The 24835-nt window shown below is 43.0% G+C and overlaps 1 long non-coding RNA gene across 1 annotated transcript; it reads left to right on the top strand.

Moving 5' to 3' along the window:
• The first annotated feature begins 4437 nt into the window (after positions 1–4437).
• Positions 4438–16358, top strand: LOC135917499 (uncharacterized). The gene is made up of 5 exons (XR_010569294.1): positions 4438–4555; positions 9773–9951; positions 12169–12314; positions 14487–14588; positions 16222–16358. It is a non-coding gene; the product is annotated as an uncharacterized lncRNA (long non-coding RNA).
• The last annotated feature ends 8477 nt before the right edge of the window (positions 16359–24835 follow it).

The raw sequence follows: 24835 nt of genomic DNA, 5'->3' as shown, positions 1-24835 counted from the left end.
ATAGCGTGGTTTTGGCACATGAAACCCCAACATTTAGTTCCTTTAAGTTGCAATTGGTTAAAAATATTAAGGAATTATTCAATCAGTGTTTAGAAATATATTCTGCAGACATTTATCATAGAGTAATCATTCTTCGATAATATTTATTTCAGGCTTATATTTCCAAGGTGTCCTCAGATCAAGAAGTGGTCCTTGTAGGGATAAGGCAGGCAGTTGCAATATATAACGTGCACGTGCATACACGTATGTAGCAGGTTGCTTAAAGGAAAGAGACCTCTATTGCCTACTTTTCAGGGGTATTGATTTTGTAGCATCGTTGCTGTGCACATTGCAAAGTATATGCTTACGTAAAAGCAACGTGTACCCGAATGTAGGAAAGCGCGTGTCGCTTTCTCCTGATGGCCAATCATGGCCGGGATAATGTATAAGGATTATATTACAGTTCTTTGCCTGCTTTTCTTTCGTCAGTGGCCTTTGCAACGCTCCACCTACGTTCTCGCCTGAGTGGGCCGTTCGTGGGCGCTCGAGGATAAGACTGCGATATAATCGCCCAAAATTATTCGTTACACTATACCGACCTATGATCACTATACAAAACTTTGATGTTCTCGTCCTCTCACTTCGACTACCGGTATCGCATTTCACAGATTTCTTTGCATGGCCACGAATTAAGGTGATTTATTTTCGCGCACGCTAACGTATTCTACTGAGTGAATAACATTGAAAGTAGCAAGGAGATAAGAATAAGTTCCTTCCATCCTTCACTCGCCTAGTGGCCTGACATTTTTAAATCAATAGGAGCAGGCTTCGCTGCAGCTGTACCTGCTCAAAGTTTTGCGCAAGGCGTGAATGAAAACCTCTTTCATTTTGTTCCCCGCTTAAGTTTTGCACTTGCTCTATTTCACAAGACAGCGCTCATTATTCAAAAAACATTAATAAAGCACAGAAACAACAAGAAGACAGGGACATGAAAGTACTAAAGTCATCATAGAGACCTTTATACCATCACTCCACAGTTCGAAAGCCTTCACATTCATGAGCCCACACATGCAAACGAAACTGCAATACTTTCTTGTTTGAAAGCTTTATAAAGCAGAAAACAACGCAGCACGTACGCAGTTCTTCTTTTACAATTCTTTGCTACATGAAGGACCGATGCATGCACGACAAATCACTCTGAAATGCGCACGGCCCGTACATATAGGTTGTTCAGAACTGTCACCGTAGGTTCTCCCACAGTTGAGGAACATGAAGTTTCAGTGTTCCTTGGTATATGAAACAATATAATCTTGTCTATGCCAGTGAAGTCGAGACCATGTAGAATCTCATGTTATGCAAATGAAGGATGCATAAAAGAGCCTGCTCAAAATGGGCATCGGGTCCCTTCAAACAACCTTTCCTTTCTCAAGTGTTAGCAGACTACAGATGTCGCCCACGTGCACATCCCTGACCATAAATGCGTCCGAGGCATGGAAAGGCCTGCGAAGGAAGCACTGACATTAAAAGGCCCACACGGCTCCATCAAACGCGAAATTTCAAAAACTGCAAAGTTCACTGTTGGGTATTGGCTTGATCATTTCTTGAATGTCAAAGTAGCTGCCCTTCTAATGTACGGTGCTTCTCGAACGCTTGTCAGGCCGCGAGTCACGTGTTGACAAAGTCTACTTGCCTTAATTCGTTTGCAGAACAAGAGCAGTAAAACAGAAATAAACACGTGCGCTGACCGGACACCCTTAAAATTAAATATGTTGTGGAAAATATGAAAACAGCGGCTATGATAATGTTTGTTTTTAAAGGTAAAGATCGGCTCCCTAAAGCAAAACGTTGACAGCTTTGTTGAACTAAAAACTCGCATGACAATACCTAGTGCTATAATGCTGACAGGTAACAAATGCGAGTTGTTTGAGCATTTAATCCGTTGCACTTGTTTCATACACGTGACGGAGATTTCGCTGAATCACTCGCGTTCGGAGTTTGACAAAGAAGGACTTTGCTAGGGATAGTTTTCACCTTATGAAACCTTTGTTCATTGACTAACCTCTCTTGTTGACGAACCATGGCTTTCCGACCAAGCGCGCATGACAGTCGTCACATGATGGACAATGGAGAGTCTGTGTTGAAGCTTTGAGTGCTGTTATAAAAACAAGCATACATTACTTGAAGGTTTTTTTTTGCTTTCTTAGACACCCGGTTTATTTCTTAGGAATACAAGCACCAACGTTCCTAGTTTGGTGCTGTAAGGCCTTGTTGCTACATTTCCAAAGTGCAGTTGATGGGTTAGCTGGGGCCCCAGGAAGAATCTGAGCACTGAGCTTCGGAGGAAAAGTTTTTTTTAATAAAAAAAATAGTTTTGCGCTACAGCTCGTTTCTGCAGTGAAACCATGGCTGGTATAATGTAACAATTTTAATGCAGTGCTATTATTTCAGAATGTACATAAGTGCACCATGCGGAGCTCCGCCGACGTAACGACTGGCATCGGTGTTCCTTGAACGGTGGGTAATAGGAAAAGAGAATTGAGAGAAATATAATGCTTACATTATGCTTGGCAAAAAAAAAAGAACTACCTGAATGAACAATTCCGGAGTGTACAATTAGAAGACTTCCACTGTAATTTTGCGAGAATTTGTATGAAAAGAAGATGTAGCAAAGCTGTATTTATTGTTTTTATTTGGGGACTTGCGCAAGGCATTTATACCAAAGATAAGAAAAGCAGCAAAAAATACTCGCACTCCTGTTTGCAGAATTTTCCACATCGCATGCGCTTGTTGTGAATGGCCTCTGCTTGAAAAGGCAGTGAGCGCGACGACCATGGCATGAAGAACTCATTCGGCGTAATACCTTGTCATAGTTTACGGCAAAGCACAGAAACATCTGGACAAAAAAAAATAAAGACATCCAACGTCAAAGCACGACTGCGACGCATCTATACTGCCTGTCTCGAAATGAATTCTCGCCCACTTTGCTAGTTCGCTGAAGCTCAACAAACAGGTAAAAGGGCAGACCTCCTCAACCAGCATAGATTTCTCGGTCCCAGTCAGTTGTTAGCATAGAAGGTTTAGAATCATCCTCATAAATGATCTGATCATAAAGTATCTACATGAAAAGTATCTACATAAAGGATCAAGTAAAGTATCTCCTAATTACGTAAACAAGTGCACTTAGAAGAAAGGCGAATCGGTCGAGTTGGAATTGGTTCATTATTTCTACAGAGCGAAGGACGAAGGCTAAAGAAGGCACGGGATGGAGAGGACTGTTCGGGGTCCTGTCCTTTCTGTGTTTCTCCTGTAGACCTCATCCCTTTTGCTCTGGAAACAACGAGTCCTTGCGAGCTGCTCTCAGCCGGCTGAACGGCCCAGCGCTTACAGAAGGAAACAAGTTGAGACTATGGAGTCGGTCGCCATAAGCACACAAGAAAGAAAAAAAAAGACCACAAAGGTTCTGCACTATTTAGCACGACTGGCCTCTGCGACCACGTCTGTATGCACAGTGAACACTTTTTTGTGTACACTCGCATCACTTCTTTTCTTAAGGTCCAGCTAAGTTTACCTTCCTGCCTTTCTTTCTATCTTTCTCGTACCAGAAAACAACGAAAAAAACTAGCCTTTCCCAGAAACCAGGTTGCTTATTGTTAATGGCAAATTCGTTATATTGGGAAACTCAATGTTTTTACTCAGCTCGATTCCTTGCACCATTCGTGCCCTACCTCCCCCCTCCAATTCTTCATATCTTTTCTCAAATGTTGCGTGTAAAACTAGACATTTCATTCACATTAACAACCTGCAGTTTCACTTTCTCTATCTCTCATTGGTTTGTGTCTGTATAATATATATGTGTCTGTATAATGATTCGTCTAAATATTAGGTCGCGTCCACCACAGCCAAAGGTAATCATTTTAACCTAGCACTGTAATGTGTGGGTCCAAGGCTGATCGCCGGACTATAGACGAACACGGCTTCGTGGATACAGCAGATGTTGTATATCTATAACGGACGTGTTAACATTAATGAGCCCTTGCAGCTGTTTCACCAAGTACTTGTCATTTTCCTCGAGTACAGACATTCCTCTAGCTGTCGGCAAGTTCTAAAATTATTTGAGAGTACGCGGGGTAGAAAATCATCGTATGTCTTCGTAACTACCATCACGTCGTGTACAACGCGAAGTGTCATGTCCCTGGGACAGAAGATGTCACCTTTGCTTCCTTCAATGTCTTAGGAACCTGTATATGACTGCAGATGTAGAGAATTCAACAGGTTGGCCGAACTTTAACGTTTCTTTTTACTAACGAGACAGATACGTATATGTTTGTTTCCGAACAAAAGGCATAGCTAAAATTGTATCGATATTACGTAGACGTATTTTAAAAGCGGTTGTTAGCATCGAGACTGTGAGAAGCTACAGCAGCCTTCGCTGCCTCTCGAGCGAACCCGCACTGTAGCGCCGACAGGTGAATGCGTTCAGTGGAAACCACAATAGCGACGTGCGCGATTGTGCAGGTCCTTTTCGCTACGCTTGCGCGCTGCTCGCAAAAGACACATTATCTCACTGTGGGCGGAGGTGAGCGTGTTGCTTTTTTCCTACCGATTTCTCGTCGCATATCTGTTGAGCTGAAGCGAGGGTCGATAACGAGGCGCAAACGCTGTTTTCGGGCAGAAAGATGAGCGTGTTACGTTAGGTTTCATACGTGTTGGTATGTGACCAATAGCATGAATGTTCAGCCATCGGCGCGTCCGCACTTTCCGTACCTACAAGCGCAGTTAACCAGTGTCCATAAAATGACCCATTCCACCATGACCCACTTTGACGTGGCCTAAGTTTTACACGCGCCTTAGAGACTATTTCGTCACATATAACGATTATATAGGTACAACCACGTCAAAAAGTCAAAACACATTCTTGCCACCTCTTCCTTACTCATAGGAACTTTTTTGAAGCGCGAATTCTGAGAGGCAGCTGTCACTCACAATATCGCGCCCCCTTGTTTCAGTGGCAGACAAAATGGGGAAATTAATTTTCCTCTCCTTAAGTTGAGCATGAAAGGCAGCGCAACGGTAACTCGTAGTTGTTTAAATGTCGCGCCTAGATGTTGGCGCTAATATCACATGCCGAAACGTTTCGGTATGCGTTCCGATAAGCCAATTCCTTTCGCGTATCATAATTACGAAACTACGTTGAAATTTCCTATTGTTTGCATTAAGTAGTAAGGGAAACGTGCGAAGGTATCGAAGTGCATCTAGATCGTTTTAGTGCGGTTTCCCCGTGATCGCTTCTGTCCAGCTCACACCGGCTGGCTAAACTTTCATCGCGTCTTTGTCCAGCAAGTAAGCCGAAAAGATGGACGTTTTCCCAGCAGCTGCCTGCTTGCATTGTCATCAAGTCACTCCTTTGTGTAGCACAACAATGCGCCCCGAACATCACAGCTGCTGCAACTTGTGCGTCAGCAGTCTCTGTCTTGCAAAACAGCCAAGTAAAGGCGCGCCGACAGCCGCGCTCTCGAGACGGCTTGTTTGTCGTGGCGGGAACTGAGAGCCCAGCTCTGTGAACGTGTATGTCCTCCTGGCGCAATAAGTAGTAAACATCCAATGCGTGTTGCCAAACGCGGGGAGATGGGCCATACGCATCGTCGCCGAAAGCTACTGCCGAAATGAGAGAAAAAAAAAGAAAAAGCTCGCCGTACTTTTCGAGAAAATTAGTGGCGATCTCTCACATTTGTTGCAACCAGTTTCTTGGTGACATTATTTTTACCCGCCCATTTAGACACAGTTCCTGGCACTACCAAGAGCCAGTGGCGCTGGGATTTCTGACACTTAACGAATAAAACCAGACAATGTTCAAGAGATGATGATAATTCAAATAATTGACAGAAAGTGGTTAACCTCAGACTGGAGCGATCCCTTCGACGAAGGAGCTTGCTACCATCGCCAGAACAACAGCCTAGAACAAGTTGTTTTGAATAAGACAAGTCCCCTTGCCCATATGTGCGCAGCCATCAATGCCTGTTTAAATGTTTTTATTTTATTTACAAGATACCGCAGGTTTTTCAATTCCAAAGTAAGAATAAAAACAAAGGTAACTACAAATATAATGAATACGAAAAATTCAGAGCCATTCCACTCTGTGAAGGCCGATGACCAGTGGAGCTGTATATGGCTATAAAGAAAATAAAATGAAATAACAAAACCATATAACAGAGATATGCACATTGTTACGTTGGTTGGCATGTACGTTTATCTCGTGACCTCAGTAATTATGGCTTTATAGTCACTACGGTAGACGACCATGGGCTATGTAGCGCTTGGGTATACGCTGGGCATTTGCCGAGCGAGCTTCGTCGGCAATCTGCACCACCCGCCGTCGCCGCGAACATTCTCGTTCTGTTCCCGCCGTTGCTCTTCCTGCGCGCGCTGGGCCGGTATTTTGTAGCGATGCCTTTTCCGATTCTATTCCTTTTCAGACTTTTCGCTCTTGGCCAGTGGTCAGAGCAACCGTCTGCCCACATTATCAACGGGATCAGGCGGCCGTGTGTGGTGGATGATAAGAATAGCATAGAATAAGGCATAAGGCATAGCTACAAAATAGCGGCCCTGTACTTTTGCAGTCTGGACGACACGTGGCGTGCGCATTGAAAAAGTGAAGCGGAACTGAGATAAATTACGTCGTTCGCCTATAGAGCCATGACGTAAATTGCCCTCGGTACATACATTGGCCAATCGGGTTTTCTTTTTGATACTGTTTTCCAGACACGATGGCATAACCGCGCCACCTACCGGTGCTCTGTGAGAAAAAACACATGGCGAGGAGGCAGAGTCACCGCCATCGTTTTTGCCTACGCATATGACAAAACGATGGAAACTAGCCCAACACGGCCGTGGAGAACAGAAAATGAGAGAGAAAGTGGAAAAGGCTGTAAAAACATTTTCGTGACCCTTCGTGGTAGCTCAGTGGCTCAGTGGCTAACGCGATATCCTGCTTTAGCAGGATAGAGCGGGATCAAATCACGGCCATGGCGGCCGCATTTCAAAGGGGCCAAAATGCAGGGACGCCAGTGTACTGTGCTTTGGGTGCACGTTAAAGAACCCCAGGTGGTCAAGATTACAGAGCAGTCCCACGCTATGGAGTGCCTCATAATTCTGTCGTTGTTTTGGAACGTAGAGCCGTCCGATTTTACTCATTTTGTTTATACATTTTCGTCTAACTAACTTAAGCCATCACATTAACATCATAAGGAGTTGTTTAGTGCTGTTGGAAAATTCTCGATGACTATGACAGGTTCAGGCAATTTGCACTAGTCCTCAATTCTTCCTGGATAATGGGAATACTTAAATGCGTTTCGCGTGAAATAAGGTGTCAGCATGTAGTTGTCCCTATGAGCGCATTTTACGTACGGTTAATAGGTTTGCATAAAGTTAAGGCGTAATCTGTAAGGTATAATTAACTAAAGAGTGTAAAAATGTTAATGGGGCTAATCTGCGCGTCTCTTTATGAGATTTAATCTGATTAACTTACATAGAGTAAACGAAGAATGAGCTGGCTTTTACTTTGTCAATGTGAACCCAGATTGTTAGCCCTGTGATCGCTTTCTATTTGCGAGATATATTTTGAAGTATAAAAGTCCCGAACAACGACCGCGTGTTCTAGTTTTGTACAAATTAGAGTTATTGGCCATAACTTTTGCATTGTGAGGTCTCTTCTGAATATTGTGGTGGAGGAAACAAAGATATTGTTTGCTTACGAAGCGATAAAATTTATGTGATCGTCATATCTTAACTGTAAAGTAATTATTACACTTAAATCGATATATTCAGAAACTTTTGTAGCTGGAGTATTGCTAATGCTATAACGGCGACAAGAGAATAATTCTTCCTAATAATGCGTAGGAGTGCAATTTTTTCATCATTGTTTAGCATGACGTTATCATTGCACCATGATGAAATACTTTTTAGGGCACTGCTCAATAACAACTGGTATCCAAGGGACCACGCATGCGTATAAAGCATACAGTAACCTGCGAATAGACAAATCTTTCTATAAGATTTCACAAAAGCAACAGTATCATTAACATGAATTATATATAGCAAAGGTCGTAGCGCACTGGGACAGTGTAAATCTTAAGACAGCCGCACCCCTAGGCGGGATTATTAGGCAAAAAATGCTAATCGCAGTAAAAGTGCAGATAAATGGGTCATCAACGATGGCTTAATCAGCTGGAATAATGCGATATTTCTATTCATATTATCTGCCGAATAGATTTTTCTTTTGCCCTTCCTTTTCAGATTGCCTAGGGCATCAACTGCAGAACACCATTACAACTTGATTGGGCGTGACGGATTTTTGACGGAGTTTTCCTAACAGCTGACAAAACAACACATGCCACTTTCCTGAATGTGAAAAATAAGTTCTACCGTAATGGGCATGGTAGTTTGATGAAATGAGAATATTGATTCACGAAATAGTAGCCCGAAGTTGTGGTGAAGTGGAGGAAGTTCCGTTAGAAGAAAATCTTCCGCTTTCGCTGATTTCGACATAACTGACTTGCCTTATTTATTGGCAGTGTTCCTCGATATGCCCAATAATTCGCCGCCACTCTACAACCAGTTGGCCTGCTGGTTAGCTCGTAACTTAAAGTGACTCGTACGATAAAGCTAGTTGAACCTGTGCGTCTGAACGAGATTTTAATGCGATTAACATTCTTAAGATACTTCCCGCACTTTCCACGATGTTTCTATGCTCGTTTCTAGCCGTTTCCCCCAACTTGGATCGCTGGCTAGCTCATGATCTAAAGGGTAGATCATCGGGCTACTGTGCTGAGGGAACAGGGTTCAAAACCAACCGTAGGATCCACTTTGGTCACTGAGTGTGGAACACTGGCTGTGTGCCACTCGTCTATGAACTTCTTTGACGCCAACTGGGTCCCTGGCTATGTGCCGTTGGAAATGTGCCTGTCTTCAAATACGAAAGAAAAAGATATGCCTTAATATATATTCGAGTTCGGCGGAATTTATCTCGCATCCAGACACGCGCCACGCGAGGACTTCGTGGTGGCGCCGCTAGATGGCACAGCGTGTTCAGAGGAATGCACGAGATAGTAGCCTTGCTACATGCAAGCCTCATATGGTGTAGCGCTACACTGTTTCAATGCTTATCGTGTTAACATTGACAGACATCGTCGAAAAGCAAACTTTCCATTTGCAAATCATTTGTCCTAGGAGGAGGAGGAGGCAGAAATAGACGGAAAGACAGGGAGGTTTGCCAGTTCTCAGAGCAGCTGGCCCGGCAATTGCACCCAGCATCCTTAGACTGCGAGAACAATAAGGCAGCAGCAGCAAATTGAAGATGAGGGCAAAACAAAACGTGAAAAACAAACTTCGTGAGCGCTGAAGTAACGACTGAGCTTTAATGCTTATTAACCTCGTCTCTTGCGTCCTAGTCTTCACTGTTCCGCTGCTTGAGTATGTAGAACCAACTGCCCTATCAACTCGTGCTCAGGGGGACAAACCAGTTTGCTAGTCGATGCAAATACGCTTTGTATTTGTGAGTGGTCGAGGTTCCTGAGAAAGCAGTTTTACCTCTTGCGAAGCACGGAAGAAACTCAACAGAGTGCCCTGTAGTTGGCTTCAAGCCACCATGCATAACGATTTCCTCATAAACGTTACACGGCTACGTTCGGACGCCTTTGCTCCGATACGCACATGGACAGGCATTCCCATGTGGAGTGCAAGAGTTTATTTCTAGTTCGTTCAAGGCCGCCCACTCAATCAACGTCTTTTCTTGCAGCACGCGCCGAAATAGACAAAGGCGGTCTTCTAAGAACTGGGCTCGAGGCTGAGTTTTTAGAACCTCTACCTCAGCCGCGGGAACTGCCCCCGAACAAATCCCGTCATCGACTCGATGATACAAAAAGATGAAGAAAAGAAGAATGCCCTGGTATTGGTTGCTGTCACTACCACTACTAGGTAAGAAAGTGATTCCGTATCTTTGGGAGGTTTCAGCGAACTGTTCAGCTCGTCAGTAATTGGGGCGTAATTGCAGTAATTGGGGGGTTTCGCTATTCATAGCTGTGAGGCAGATGTACAAAGGAGCATTACAGCAGCACATGTATCCTGTGCCATTAGTTTTGTCAACCTGTGGTCGATCCCTTTACATCTGAGATGATTGCCGAATTGCATAACGCTCCTGTCATTACAATATGAAGGACTTGATCTGTGTGAATCAGCGGTTTAGAGCTTCCCAACAGTTACATTAACAGTTGTTAGATTTGGGTATATATTGTAGCGTTGTAGCGATGGTGAAGGAGCAGAGACTGCCCAAACTGTGAGTTCGAAGCCTCGTATTTTATTGGCCGAACTTGTGCCTAAAAAAAAAAAAAAACAAGCGGTACTCAAAGTACAATAACCGCGTCGAGTGCAGTCGTTGGTCGTTAAAATATAAACTTACGACGCAAGTCTGTCTACTTTTCTTACATGTATTACTGTACATTGCAAAGCATTCGTTTGAGCTCACATAATTTAAAAATGTAAATACGACAGCATACATATCGTGGATGCTTTTTGAGTAGACAAGACTCTCTGGTATTGAATGAGTGACATTTAAGAACGACCATCAGAAGCCAATAGATAATGAAGCCATGGAACACATAGGAGGAATTATCTGCAGTTTTCATTCAAGTGTACAAGTGATAAACAAAAAGGAAAATGAAAGTGAGCGAGAAAACATCTTGTCGCCTATGGGAGTTGAACCCAAAACCTACACATTCGACGTGCGTCGCACTACCAGTTGTGCTATGGCGGTGGCTGTTCCCACGTGAACTGTTCCCACGTGAGTATTTATGTACGTGCACAAGATCTAGACTGCGAAATGTTACTCTGTGCCACTCATCTGCCTCCACGGCCATGAATGGAGCTACTTATCGCTCTTCGGGTTACATTTAGAACAAATATAGACAGGTACTCAAACATTTCAAAGAATGTGGACGTGTAAACAGCCGCCGTATAGCGCAATTGGTAGCGCAACGCCCGCGTAATGCGGAGGTTGTGGGTTCGGCTTCCGCGGTGATCAAGTTGTTTTCTCGTTCACTTCCCTTTAGCTTATCAACATTACATATAAATGAAAACGACAAATAATTGCCCCGACTTCTTGCTTGACATCATTATCTGTTGGCTGCATGCGGTTTCGAGTAACAATAACCGGGTCCCTCAGTTTCGTTTCTTCTCATTCGTAACATTTGTAAAGTGTCCATACAACAGGCACGTGCTTGATCTGAGCGATAAATTTATAACAGTGATAATCCGCCGAAAAACGGTGACAGGCATAGTGCGAGACTATGCACGCATGAGATTGTTTACAAGCATATTCTGCTAAAACCTACCCCACGATAAGTTGCTACTGCCCCTACAGTTCTTCAGCTTCACACCATGTTTTCAGCTCACTTGTCAAAACCGTCTCTCTTTCGCTTTGCCATTGAAAAGCCGTTGCTACTATTTTCACAGCCCTGCAAAATGGATGGTCATCTTCCTGACATGCTTCTTATCTCTCATATGGTAAACATGGTTGCCTAATTGTTGCATTAGGATTAAAAGAATGACAAGCAGCGTATATTCATGAAAAGGGAATTTCACATAAAAAAGACAGAAAACACTATTCCAGACGATGGTGCTTAGCCAACATTTCCGGTTTCTAGCGTTGGTGTTCTGGAATTGAAAACTAATTATTATCGGTGAGCCTCCAGCACTGTTAGTGTTGACTTTCTAAATAAAATACAGCATTTGTTTTAAACATCCAACACTTGAAAGAAAATTAAATCGTTAAAGACTGCATGGTAAACAGCAGGTAAATAGTATCCGTTTGAATCTGCGTGTGACTAAAAGTGTCTTTTCTTAACACGGGGCTTCAACGGCTATCCACTCACATAAAATACGCGAATAAGAAAAATAAATGTTGCCGCTGCGCTTTCATACTGTTATATCTCACTTTACTTAGAGAACACGTGTGTTCTTACGTGCGATTTATCGCGAGCTAGTCTCAGTTATTCATGGTATTAAACAATGCCGCTAGGTTAAAATGAAGCATGATAAATTTCACTAATACAACGAAGTTGTACTGGCCTTGAATTTGGGAAGGGAAAGATTAGCATCCTAACTAATATGTAAATCATCTTGTTTGCCTACCCGTAGCAGCAATGGCGCTCGGAAATGCTTCAGGCGGCAGCACCGGGACGTCGGACATCAAAGGCAGCCGCATACCAGGAATTTCAGGCGCTACACTCGGTAGCTCGTCGAATATTGAACGGAGATGGAAATGCCAAAGGCTCGGCAAACTTGTAAGTGTAAAGGTGTTTACTACGTCGTCGTTTACTGGAGAGCATTCTGTCTGTGAACCAATGCATTGTGTTTCCTCTTGCTTATAACATAATGTTGCAATTCTTTTTGGACAGTATTTCCTCACACTTGAGCCATTAAATAAATTTAAATCTCTGGCTGCATCATATTGAACGAAAATGTGAGATTTACGCCACAGTAAAAGGAACATTTCTTAGGTAAAGTAATCAAAGGCAATTATCGTTGCGTTGCTTTGGTGGTGAGAATTTCCGCATTCCCTAGAACATGAATATTCTGTCAAATAATTTGTAAGCTTGGGCGAGTAACTTGTTTATGACCAGCCTTTCTGAGGCACCTTTTTCATGTTTACAAACTTTATACCATTGTACAAAACACAGTGACGTAATTCTTATTGGTCCTAGTTTTCCTGCTCTTCTTGCTCTTCAAAAAATTTGGGCGTCGCATAGGTTACGCTTTCCTTCGTGCCAATCCTCACAAACGTGTTATTCCTTCGTATTACATTATCTGACAAGTTCCTTGTCATTATCCTGATATCAACGAGAATATTCTCGTTGATTGAGCGGCATTCTCGGTAATTCAATGTAATCTGTATACCGAAATGTGACATCGCTACATGGGACAAGGACAAACACACACAGAAAAAAAATTCCGAAAAGCATACAAACACGAGTGTTGCGAAATCAATGAGCGTTGCCTTTGAGGTTTCTAATCTATAGCCATGTGAAATACGCCAGTTCTTTTCTGTTTAGGCTTTTGATTAGGTGCACGTTTTATAAACACGACACTCGTCGCGGTGCCGCATAGTCGCTATGGCGTTGCGCTGTTAAGGAGCCGAAGCCGCGCCATCAAGTCCCGGCCACCGCAGCCGCATTTAGATGAGATCGAGATGCAGAAAAAGACTGAGTGCGCTTCCACTCTGTGAGAAGGGTGACCAGCGAAGCTGTGTATGTGGGCCACTTAATGACGATCTGCATCTCCGCCGTTGGTCGGCCCGGCATTGCACTATCTTCGGGATCAGCCCACGTAAGGGGAGTGCTTAACGCATGCTTCTCCACCGCCGCGGGTCGGCCCGGCATTTCACTATCTTCGGGATCGGCCCACGTATGGGGAAAGCGGAACGCCTGCTTCACCTCCCTCCGCCGCGGGTCGGCCCGGCATTTCACTATGTTCGGAATCGGCACACTACGGGGAGCGCTTAACGCCTGCTTCACCTTCGCCTGGGGGTCGGCCCGGCATTTCACTGTTTTGGGGATCGGCCCACGTACAGGGAGTGCTTAACGCCTGCTTCACCTCCACCACGGGTCGGCCCGGCATTTCACTGTTTTTGGGATCGGCTCACGTACGGGGAGTGCTTAACGCCTGCTTCACCTCCGCCGCGGGCCGGGCCGCCGCGGGCCGGCCCACGTAAGGAAGTGATCAACTCCTGCTTCACCTCCACCGCGGGTGGGGCTAGTATTGCACTATCTCCGGGATCGGCCTTGGATTTTCCTTACTATACGAAAATTTCCTTGAGGAGCAGAGGTGTACAGCTTCGCTGTAAAAAAACGAGTTTGTACTGTGCACTTGATGCACGGTAAATAGCCTCAGATGGTCGAAAGTAATCCTGCGTTCCCCACAGCGGCATGCCTCAAAAGGATATGGTGGTTTCGGCACGTAAAACCTCAGAATATATATATACATATTTTAATAATGGCGCATGTATAACAAGTCCGTGAGCTCAGCGACTGAACAATTAAAAATTTGCATCCAAAAATCTTTCATGGAATTACTCAAAATTTTTATTGCACAGGAGCTGCTTAACTCGGACAGTTTATAGTTTTACACTGAACAAACTTTAATATGATCAGTTAAGTCGACGTCAAGTGGTCATATGACTGCCATTAAACTTTTTTTTTCTTAGTGCAGGAATCAGAGACCGTTTCACGCTATTGCGTATTCTTTTTTAGAGTTTCCTGCGAAAAGTTAACCTTATTGTCCTAGGTTGCATTGTGGAAACGGTATTGTTAAAATTAAGCAACTTACGGAGATGTGCAATGACAAAGATCCTCGCTAACTGCAAAACACAGGCTACAGAAATGAAGCGTCGCCCCAACATTTTGTTGCTTGGCTTCTGCAAACCATTTGCTTTTTATTTATTTTCCCCGATCCCCTAGTCTACAGCTCAAGCACCGAATCCAAGATGCTGGTTCTACTGTTTCGATGAGTCCCTGTATCGAATCTACCGGTTACCCGAACCAAACGGAGCACCATGCTTGGTAAATAACTTCCTTTAGAAAAATCTGACTGTTCGTGTAAATATATGCGAGATTTCTGCTTTACACCTCTCTCTGTTTACACTAGTGGGTCATATAATTCTCCGACAGAAAGAATCGTGTGAAAATGAAACTGAACTTCTTAGTTCCATTGGCCTTGTCAGTCGTTCATCAGAACGAAGAGGACACAATGATAGTGTAAAAAAACGTGTACGTCGGAATCGCAAGACGACATGACAAATCCGAGTATAAATCCTTACAGTCTGCAAAATAGAACACAACAAAAACTCAGGCTGTAGTTTTTTACCAGCGTCATTCTGGTATCACTAGTCTTGTGAATTTTAAAGCATTAAATGTGTGCCGTCGGCAGTGCTCAGAACTCTAGCCTTATTGCTGAAATCTGCGACGAATATAACTCTCCCCACCATCTGTAGATTCGATGATCCACTTTACTAGCCAGCATTACTTGATGAAACCATTTTCTTGTGCAAGACCTTCGAAAGGTTATGAATAACCTGTCAACCACATAGGGGTTCTACGATCCATTCTCGACTTAGCGTACTTGGTTTGGAGTCGGTGTGTTTATTTACGCTGTGCAATGACTGTTCTGCAAATGTGGACTAAAGTATTTCATGTGGTTATCTATACCAAGTAATTACTTAATGGTTCGCACTTCGATCATAGCTGAACCTTAGTTTAGTGCTTTGAAATAAACGCTCCAATGCTAGAGAACAGCGAGCTCAAAATACATCAGGAATACATTGCGTTCCATTGCCGCATAATTTGCGCGACGAATAAAGTTTTCGGCAACACATTGTGAAATACTGATGTGCAGAACAATGATGCTGGGAAATTAACCAACGAGGCCATCTTCGACAGCCAATCGGTTTTATCTTGAAGCCCCCATGACATGCCATAAATAAATTATTTTATGGAAGTCTAATGCTTGATGGAGTTCAGCAGCCAGATATACAACTACAGTATTATCACACTAAAGACTTTTGGGATATGCGTGGGCCTACTGATGTGCATCGATTGTCATGCGTCTGTTTGGAGCGTTCGTTGTGCATACTCATGGAAGCCTCCGCGCTCATGTTTAGCCTCGTCTGTAGTTTTCATCAGCTGACGTGGCAGTTAAATCCGGACGACGAAGTGTGAGGATAATGGTTAGCGTATCCGAGCGGCACGTACTTCAGAATCGAGAATGCTTGAGTGCGTACCATACAAACAGCGTTCTCTTAATAAATAAAGCTTTGACAGTTGCTTAAAGTCAAGGAAACACACTGCATACATTCTGCAAACGTAGAAGGTATGAGACATAAACTTGCAAATCCATATAAATCATGTAAAATGCAATGCGCTTAAAGGCAAGACCAAGAAAATCCGAAATTTCTTTGGTGCTCTATGCCACCACGGTGCTCAGGACCGTCAGACAAGATGTCGTAAAAGCAATGTGCAAAGATTAATGCCTTCAAGAGGACAGTTTTACGTGTATATAAACGTACACAAATTTAACTTCACTTCCGATTTATTTTGGAAACATGTTTGTCATCGGCGTAGATACAACAGTTAGCGATTTGATAAAATTCAACGATGAAGGCCTATGACAATCTTTCTCTGTTTGTCTCGGTTCTAGGTGGACAAGAACTACCCTCAAGGAAAGTGCAGATATTCGCGGTGTCGCCAGGCCAACATGAAGAGAAGATGGTGGATTGGCAAATGGTTCCGCAAGGGCTCTGGTGTCAAAGAATAAACACGATAAGCTACACACAATCGCTCAGCGCCCAATTTGAATCAGGCATTGCGTCACGGAAGTGTGCCTTCTAATAGGTAGACACCCGATAAAGGTGTCTATATACTTCAGAAATTTCTAGTTTGCTTGTCTATACAAAGCCAATTGGCGCTTTAACATACAAGCGTACATATCTATAGACAATTTTAATAAAATTTTGATAATCACTCTAAGGACAGTTTATAGACTCGCACTCACATATAACTTTAAAAGCACTGACTTTGTAGACAGAAGCTGGACTTCTAGCCTCGCAATTTTAGCGAGTACCTAAGTATTAGACCCCGTATCCCAGCTAACCTGTTTAAAGAAATAAATCTGAGTGCAAGGTATGATTATAAGACCTACGGTGCTAGGTCGTCATAGATCTGACTACCACACACCGTCGGTCTTATAATCGTATCTTGCACCGTATTTCTCAAACACTTTTCTTAAGCAGCTTGCTTAAACTCAGCTGGGGCACCCTGTATAGAGAGTACACGACTATAAATACATATAGAAAAAGTCGAATACAGGGGACTAAAAAATAAATCCATTCCATAATAGCGCAACCTGTACATGCATTATAATAACCTTAACTAGGGCATTGCGGGGAGAGAGAGAGACAAAGTGTTTATAATTATTTGAGATAGTTGTCATGGGGGAATGTTCAGATATCAAGGTAATGCGAAATATACGCAAGGTCCTCGCTGGCTGCATGAAGTCCGTGGCATGCAAAATCTGGCATAGAGCCTGGGCTAGAGGTTGTTGGTGTTTTTTTGTAGAACTCAGAGCCGAAGGTAATATACGTGGAAGATTTTCGCAAAATTTGCGCTGCACATATATGTCATGTGACAAGAACAAAAGTGCTCATTTAGTGTTTGAGAAAGAAACCAGTCATGAAGACTGCGTGAGCGTGAGCTATCGTGCCAATATGTATAGTAACTTGCGCCACTAAAACGCGTTCAAGTTACATACGCTGTCCAAGCTTCTGCTTGCTTCAAAAACGACGAGTGCACTATGGCGTGCGAGCCTCTTGTATTAGCCAATCTTTCCTTCTGTAAGTGTTGTGAGGAGCAGAATTATAAAAATGTCGTGTGCTTCAAGTTAGTGAAAGCCTTGTTAGACTAAGAAATATGTTTATTTGAAAAAGCTTGCCTGAGAAAATTTAAGTGCGCGAGAAATTTAGACAATTAATGGAGTCATAATATAGTGTCTATAATTCCGATAGCAGTAATGACAAATAACCTGCAGATGCCAGCCCGAAGACATAATTACTAAAACGCAAGCTGCAGGTTCGACTTCAACATAGCGGGTTGCATCGAAGACACGAAGTAGGAATTACAACCATGGAACGAAAGCACACTGGGACCTCTGTTCAGATCACTATTGACAAACCTTGACTGCGCCAAACTGTAATCCATCAATGAACACTTAAAAATTGTAGTTAATCAGAGCATGCATAAACTTTTTATGTGTCCTTAAAACGGTGACTGCGTTCAGCGTGTTACTAACGTTATCATTGTTTCTGAGTAAATTGTGGCTTAAATGCTGTAACTTTCCAAGCGTGTCTCTTCTGCAAGATAAGAGATCATTTAAATCAAGAAATCTTCCCATCAAACTCCTTCCTAAATTTTCTCCTCATAGATCTCACAACATTTGCACAAATGGCTGAAATTCGATCCCGCATATTACTTTGTAGTGCTTATCAGTAGAGGGTGCCTGTGATCTTTGCTTGAACATTATAGTGTTCGAATTACTAATTTCCTTCTTTTTCTGAGAAATCCGTTTTTTTTTCTTACTGTAGCCTTACTAGCAAAATGGTAGGAAAGCGGTAACAAAATACTTGCATTTAAGCAAGTAATTTGTATTTCCGTACTTTGCAGACAATGTTTGCCATTATAAGTTTTTTTAATGTGAAAGATCTTGTGTCCGGCGCTTTCATGCGGTCAGAACGGCAGACATCTTTATTAGACAGAGTATTTGCTGAAAATTTTAGACAAAATCCCTGTAGAAAGGCTGTACAATATGAAAACAGATGTCGAACTTTCCAGTGACCTGCAGCAGTATGGCAATTTTTTTTTATTTGACAAACGCAATCTATGGAAGGACACAACGTCACCTGTTACCTTTGCAATGTAAGGTTTTCCGAACTTGAAGGACAGAAAGGACGATGGATGACTGCCATCCCAAGATCTCGAATGCTAATAATAACGCGGAGCGAATTCGCACGCTGTTGCAGAATGTCAGCGTTGCAGGCGCACAAAATGACAGTGAACAGGCGGGGAAACACGAAGGAGAAGGGACACTGCTTTTATGTGATGATCCGCTATCATTCTTGCTCCCCAATCTGCCCAAATTGCCAACTTGTTAAACTTAAGAGGAACTTCACTCTAACGTGGAACTGTTGAGCACATGTACTGCGCACAAAGCTAAGACGTTCTTTTCTTGACGCCCATCTATGAGTACAGTATAAGAAGTAGTGGTAAGAAAGAGCTAACAGCCTTATGAACGTCTTATGAACGTCTTATGAACGCCTTAATTGTTCCTCCTACACGATAAACGCACTCCACGTACACGAGAAGGAAAAGAACGGGATGTCTCTGCATTCAATCTTTAACAAAGCTTGAGGCACCTGCATGAGAAGAGAAGCTGTTTCCAATAACATGTCTTTCGCATCTAAGGTTTTTTTTTTGTCGAGACAAGAACAATGGGTTAATGTGGTAGTAAAAATCAATAAAGGGGGAAAATGAGGCCAGAAGGAATAATGAAAGATGCTTTACGTTTTTATGAAAAACATACGGAGTGTCTCCTGATCGAATGGTCGAAAGCTTTACGCTAGGTTGACGATGTTGAATGTAGTATGGCAATCAACGCCATTTTTATTTGCTACCTGCTGACTGGTAAGCGCCTGCTTTCATTTTCTAGCCATTCAAACTTCGCAGGTATTGACATTTGCGTCCAATATGGCGCTATGCTTTCATTAACCAATAACTATAATGTAACCATCAAAGAAAGGTGGAATGATAATTTATCAAACTATTAATCCGTGTATGTTTCAAAGTTCTATTTCAGCACAGCAAGTTTGTCGAGTTGGTAGGTTAACATTCTTGCGTAAATGTGCAGCGCGACGTAGACGAAGGACACGGACATGGACAGCGCTCGTGTCAACCATTCCTAGTTCCTCGCATGTGTCGCGCTGCACATATACGTAAATATTTCTGCTTCACAGGAACTGTTTTTCTGCGCGGTAGCGCAGCAGAAATGTAGAAGATGAAACAAAATGAGGCACGTGGGCTTCTGGCGTTATAAATTATCGAAGTTTACACTGAAAACCGCGCGTATTAATGAATATTGCATTCCTTGATGTTTACCAATTAGAGACACAACTTATTGAATTTAGTAGTAATAGGGTATATTTATAGAAGGCAATGAGGTTGGTCCAAGCTTTTGAGATCTAATGGTTTACGCTGTACATGCGGAAGGGAAGAGGGTAACGAAAAAGATTGATAATGACAAGAATAGGGGTGCTGATAATGTTAGTCGTTAACACAACAACATTTTTAAATTCTTGAGGCTAGTTCTGGGTAGCTTGAAAATTAGAGCATGGTCCGTACTGGTATGTCATGTTCAAAAAAAATTTTATTCGCATTAAGTGTTTGGTTTTCTCCCCCCCCCCCCCTTGTGCCAGTTGACAACGATGATTATACCCCATCCACGGCGCGACTTATTCCGTGCCTGTATGCGCGCTGTCTCACCACACATTTTTGGCGCAGCCGCATCATTTTTGCATTCGAGCAGTAGTTATACCTCTTCGCGGCACTGTAAGATATTGTACAGTACAGCACGATCGACTATTAAAAGGGAAATTTAATCAGAACTGAACGGATCATAACTTGTTCATGTTGTCGAACCTCTTTGGCAAGAAAGTGCGCGATGACACGCGTTTGAGAAGCACGCATTGAAGCGAAAAAGTTTCTGCAGGCTTTAGTGTGACAATGATCGGTATTTGGTACTAGTCATTAACTGCTACATTTAACTGAAAATCAAATGCCCACCGGAATTCATAAACACAATTGTCAAAAAAAAAAGAGATAGTGGGTAGTCTGTTGAGAACCAAGTCACACGATCAGAAGAAATTTTCTATGTCACATCGAAACAAATTAATAAGGCACCCTTCTCAAAGAATGGGGGGGGGGGACGGGACAGATGGGCTGCACTGTAAGTAGATGGTGACGCCCTTTTACTACGTATGTGAAACGTTACCCCCAAACCATATTAGTTCTGTTTTTGATATTTGGCCTTTTGTTCAGGAGTCACAACACTAAAGTAGCAGCGCACGAAGTGGCAGGAAACGGTACCAAGTGGGAAAGGCAGAGGAAACGCACCACTAGTTAAACTTCACCACAACAATGCGTATGAGGTTCACGTTCAAGTTTATTTATCCACATTTTCTTGCGTACATGATAACAGCATTAGTGATGTTATTACATTCGGTGGTTCCATAGTTATGAACTGTCAGGGGTACCACCTAATAATATACATATGAAGTAGGTATACTTGCATAAATACTTGTACTTGTAAATATGTATGTGTACTGAAGGTTGTCACACTCTAGCGTATGTAATATGTGCAGGAAATCATGTCGAACGTATGCTACGCTATATATAAACAGGCTTCCAGCATATTAACCGTAATCGCGATGTATAACATTTCCTAGATGCATGTACAGACGCACCAGCATCTTTTAGAATTTATCGCTACCAGTGTTGATGACATGAATACTTTGCTTGTGCCCTTCGACGGCCCACAGGAGGTCGTTACAGGGCTCTCGTTTGTTTCACAATCAGCTTCTTTTTTTTCACGGCTCTGTGGTGTCTAACCAGCCTCGCTCTTTGTATTTCTTCAGCAGGTCTACCAGTTAAATTTTGATTCTACTGCTACTGTTTAAAGGTCTTTTCTTTGGCAATCGCCACAACTGATGACTACAGTACAGTTAAAGTTAGGTATAGAGCAAAATCGCTAAAGTTGAGCTAGTTGGCTGTCACATTCCTATCATGAACACAAACTCAGGAGGAAAGAAAAACAGATATACATGAAAAAAAATAAGGTCAACATTGCGTCGCTTAACATTAGACTTACAGCGAGTGCTTTTGAATAACACTCCCTTTTATTACAAAGTCTGACACGAGCTTTAAAAAAAGCGGTCACTTGTACTGAATAAAGACGCAATGAGTCTAGAGAAAATGTTGCTAAGAGTTTTATTGCAATTTGACCTCCAAAAATCTTAGAGCCATTAGTGACGTGACAGAGCAAGGCTGTGACGTTTCACATATTTAAATTGCGCGTCATGGCAGTTTACATGCTCGCCTCGTGCTCAGTAAGCATGCAGATAATAGGCTGGAGAGACCATTGGGCATTTATTATCAAGCCTTTACTTTCCAGACCCCGAAGCTCTGAACTTAAGAATTGTTTTGACGGATGAATGAGGGTGGATGACTATTTCAGGACAAAGCGTGAAAAGGGCTCGCACCACTGAGCCGCCACCCTAAGTTGAAATTCTTATGTTAGAGAACCACGTGCTCTCTCATTATGTTTGTTTTTTCATCTAAACTGGTCAACACTTTGACGCTTCAAAACGAACTTTGCCCGTGCTTGTGGATCCGTGCTTTCCGCAAAGTTTTATCTTCCTCATATGCGTGAGATGTCTGTAGGCACACAAATTTGTCATCGCCAACGCAATCTGGTGTATACCAAATTCTTGATGCCATAGAGCCACCGTGCACTTTCGTCAGTTCCCAAAACCTTGACACGTCAGCTTCCATGAGCTCGTTCTTTCACAGCACAAGTTTTTCCACGTCGCAGTTGCCCACAACACCTGCCCGGGACGGCATTTACTTCGTCGCACATTTTCAACAAGCGCTGATCCGACCGTTCACGCACAACAGCCGTCAACGGGCCGGCTGCTGTGCGTGAACGCCAGCAAATGTCATTGCAGTTTGTTTTCTTGAGAACTATGGACTCAACATATTGGGATCGTTCACACAGAGGTGCTGAGACGACCGAAAGGACTAGAGGACATGCTGTGGTGACATTGAGGAAGACGAATGACTAAAAAAAAAATGTTTTCTAAGGCCTAGGTGTCAACGTCAAGTAATAGCACGAGACGAGAAAATATAGGTAAGGACAGAATGACGTGATTGCAGCTGCAGAAAGAATTGATAAGGAAAAAAGAACAGCGCAAGACAACTTTGATAGCGAGAGTGCTGGACTGCCGCACTGCTATTGCTGAACGCTTCTATTGTTCATTTGATGCATGCACACGGCGATAAATGTGAACCCTTCACTGCTGACTGCACGGAAAAAATTATGCTCACGTAACATATCTAAAAGGGCCGTGCTCACTTTAGAACTGTGCGAAACTACTATCAGGATGTTAATTTGCTGCAAACGTATTGTCATAACCTGTATAGTATCTCATTCTTCGCCCGCCTTCGAATTCAATCACTCCGATCCTGCCCTTGGTCGTCCCTTTTTTGTTCCAAAAGTGACGTTTCTGCTTTATGAAGCATTTTGTTAATTTATACACAACATCTTGTAGATCATGGTTGAGGAATTCATGTCATTTAGCAGCAGAAAGTTTCAGTTGCAAGTTTCTAAACATCTTGAAAAATTATCTGTGTCTGTGCTGCAACAAGCAAGGGAGTACAACGACTGGCTAGGAGCTTCGAGGATGAGGAAACGTAATGCCCTTGATAAGGGTATTTATCGAACACACGATAGCACATACAATATGGTGTTAACATATCTATATTTTCTTTTTGTTTCTTTCTATTTTCCTGCATTTCTGGTTGCGCTCAATTCCCCGATTACATATTGTATATGGTTTACGTTTTTGTTTGGTTTTGCATTAGCGTGAATTACATTCTTTTTTCTTTCTTTTGTTTGCGTTATACACACCTCAGCCACATGTAATTTGCCACCTTTTGCCTGGTTTACCGACATTTGCTATAGATAGCACACCAGCCTTCAAGAAAGATAATAAAGGAAGAAAGTCGCAGTTCCGGCTGAAAGGGCAAGCTTCAATTGCGATAGCAAGTCAGTAGGCAGCTGCTGGAAGTAAGGATATCGGCCGTAAGGAATTTTATCGGCCGTATAAACTTGTAACCATGGGCATACTAACTAGAGTAACAAGCATGTTGTCATTAGCGCACAAGCAAACATGAACGTACATCTCTCTCGATGACCGCGGAAACTCGCTGTCAAAACGCTGGAGTGAGAAACGCGGCAGCAGCAGCGAGCGAATTTGCCTTTGTGCTGCGTGTCGGCATCGACGCCAACGCAGCCTCGAAAACAGAGCACATGGTGGGCTCTCTCCCCTTCGCAGATGGCTGTCAAGATACAGTGGTGGCGGGCGCGGGCGGCCGCTCGGGCCGCCCTCATTAGAACGCGCCTCCCCTCCGTAGTAGAACCGTCCCCCCGGAGCTTTGCGCACGGCAGAAGATGGAGCGCTTCTTCTCCATTTTCCTCTTTTGAGTGCGTGAAATTGAACCGCGATTGGGGGCTTACCCTCGCAAGCTTTCAGTCGCACATACAGCATTCTGCGGGAGGCGACGATATTATCGCGATTCGGGGGAGACGGTGACGCCGATGGCAGGGATGCGCCTAGTGTGTCCATATATTTGCTATCGCAATAAAAAATCGAATCAGTCAACGCGATATACAAATCATATGGGATGGGACATGAATGACCACTATACGTTGATGAGTTTGTCCTATTTTGTATCGCGGTAATTTTACATTCTGGTCGGCCTTAACAGTGGAGGTAATTCTCGCTCCGAGGTCACTCGTTCGGAATGGTAAAGAACACAAAAATGGCAGTGCGGAAAGAGCGCATCTATTTTGCTTCTGCGTCAACGGCAGTTATTTCTTTCCTTGTTGCCAGCAACCTCAACTATGACTTCCTGCAGCACGCTGGAGCCAATTCACGGTCTTTACCATTATTGGTTTACTATCTACAAGTTTCGTTCGTGTTTAGTGGCGCATTTGCTTTAAGGACTATAATTTATTAAGATATTTATTTTTTCAATTTCATCAGTTACAAAATTTGGGGTGAGAGAGATGTATTTCCGTTCAATACTACGTATAGGTAATATTGAACAGAAATTCATATCTTTCATCCCATTTTTCTGTTCATGTAAGGGATGCTTTTTCACGCTGTCATAGAGGAAAGTTGACCAGACTCTCGTTTACTGACATCAGCAGTATGGCGCAGATATTGAATTTATATACTTTGCGCGTTTTTCTCTTTCGTTCGATGTCGTGTGGCTTCATCAGCGTAGCTGTCACAATTAAGAAGGCTGTGTTAGTGCTATGTCTCATTTGAACTACTCCTTTCATGGAATAAAAAAAGGAGTTCTTAGCGATCAGAGTCTGGGGATTAGGCAATGAGTTATACATAACACGCATTTCTCCTTCTTAC

The sequence above is a fragment of the Dermacentor albipictus genome, chromosome 2 (assembly GCF_038994185.2).
Source record: "Dermacentor albipictus isolate Rhodes 1998 colony chromosome 2, USDA_Dalb.pri_finalv2, whole genome shotgun sequence".
Lineage (NCBI taxonomy): Eukaryota > Metazoa > Arthropoda > Arachnida > Ixodida > Ixodidae > Dermacentor > Dermacentor albipictus.
This window is presented reverse-complemented; position numbering and strand designations above follow the sequence as displayed.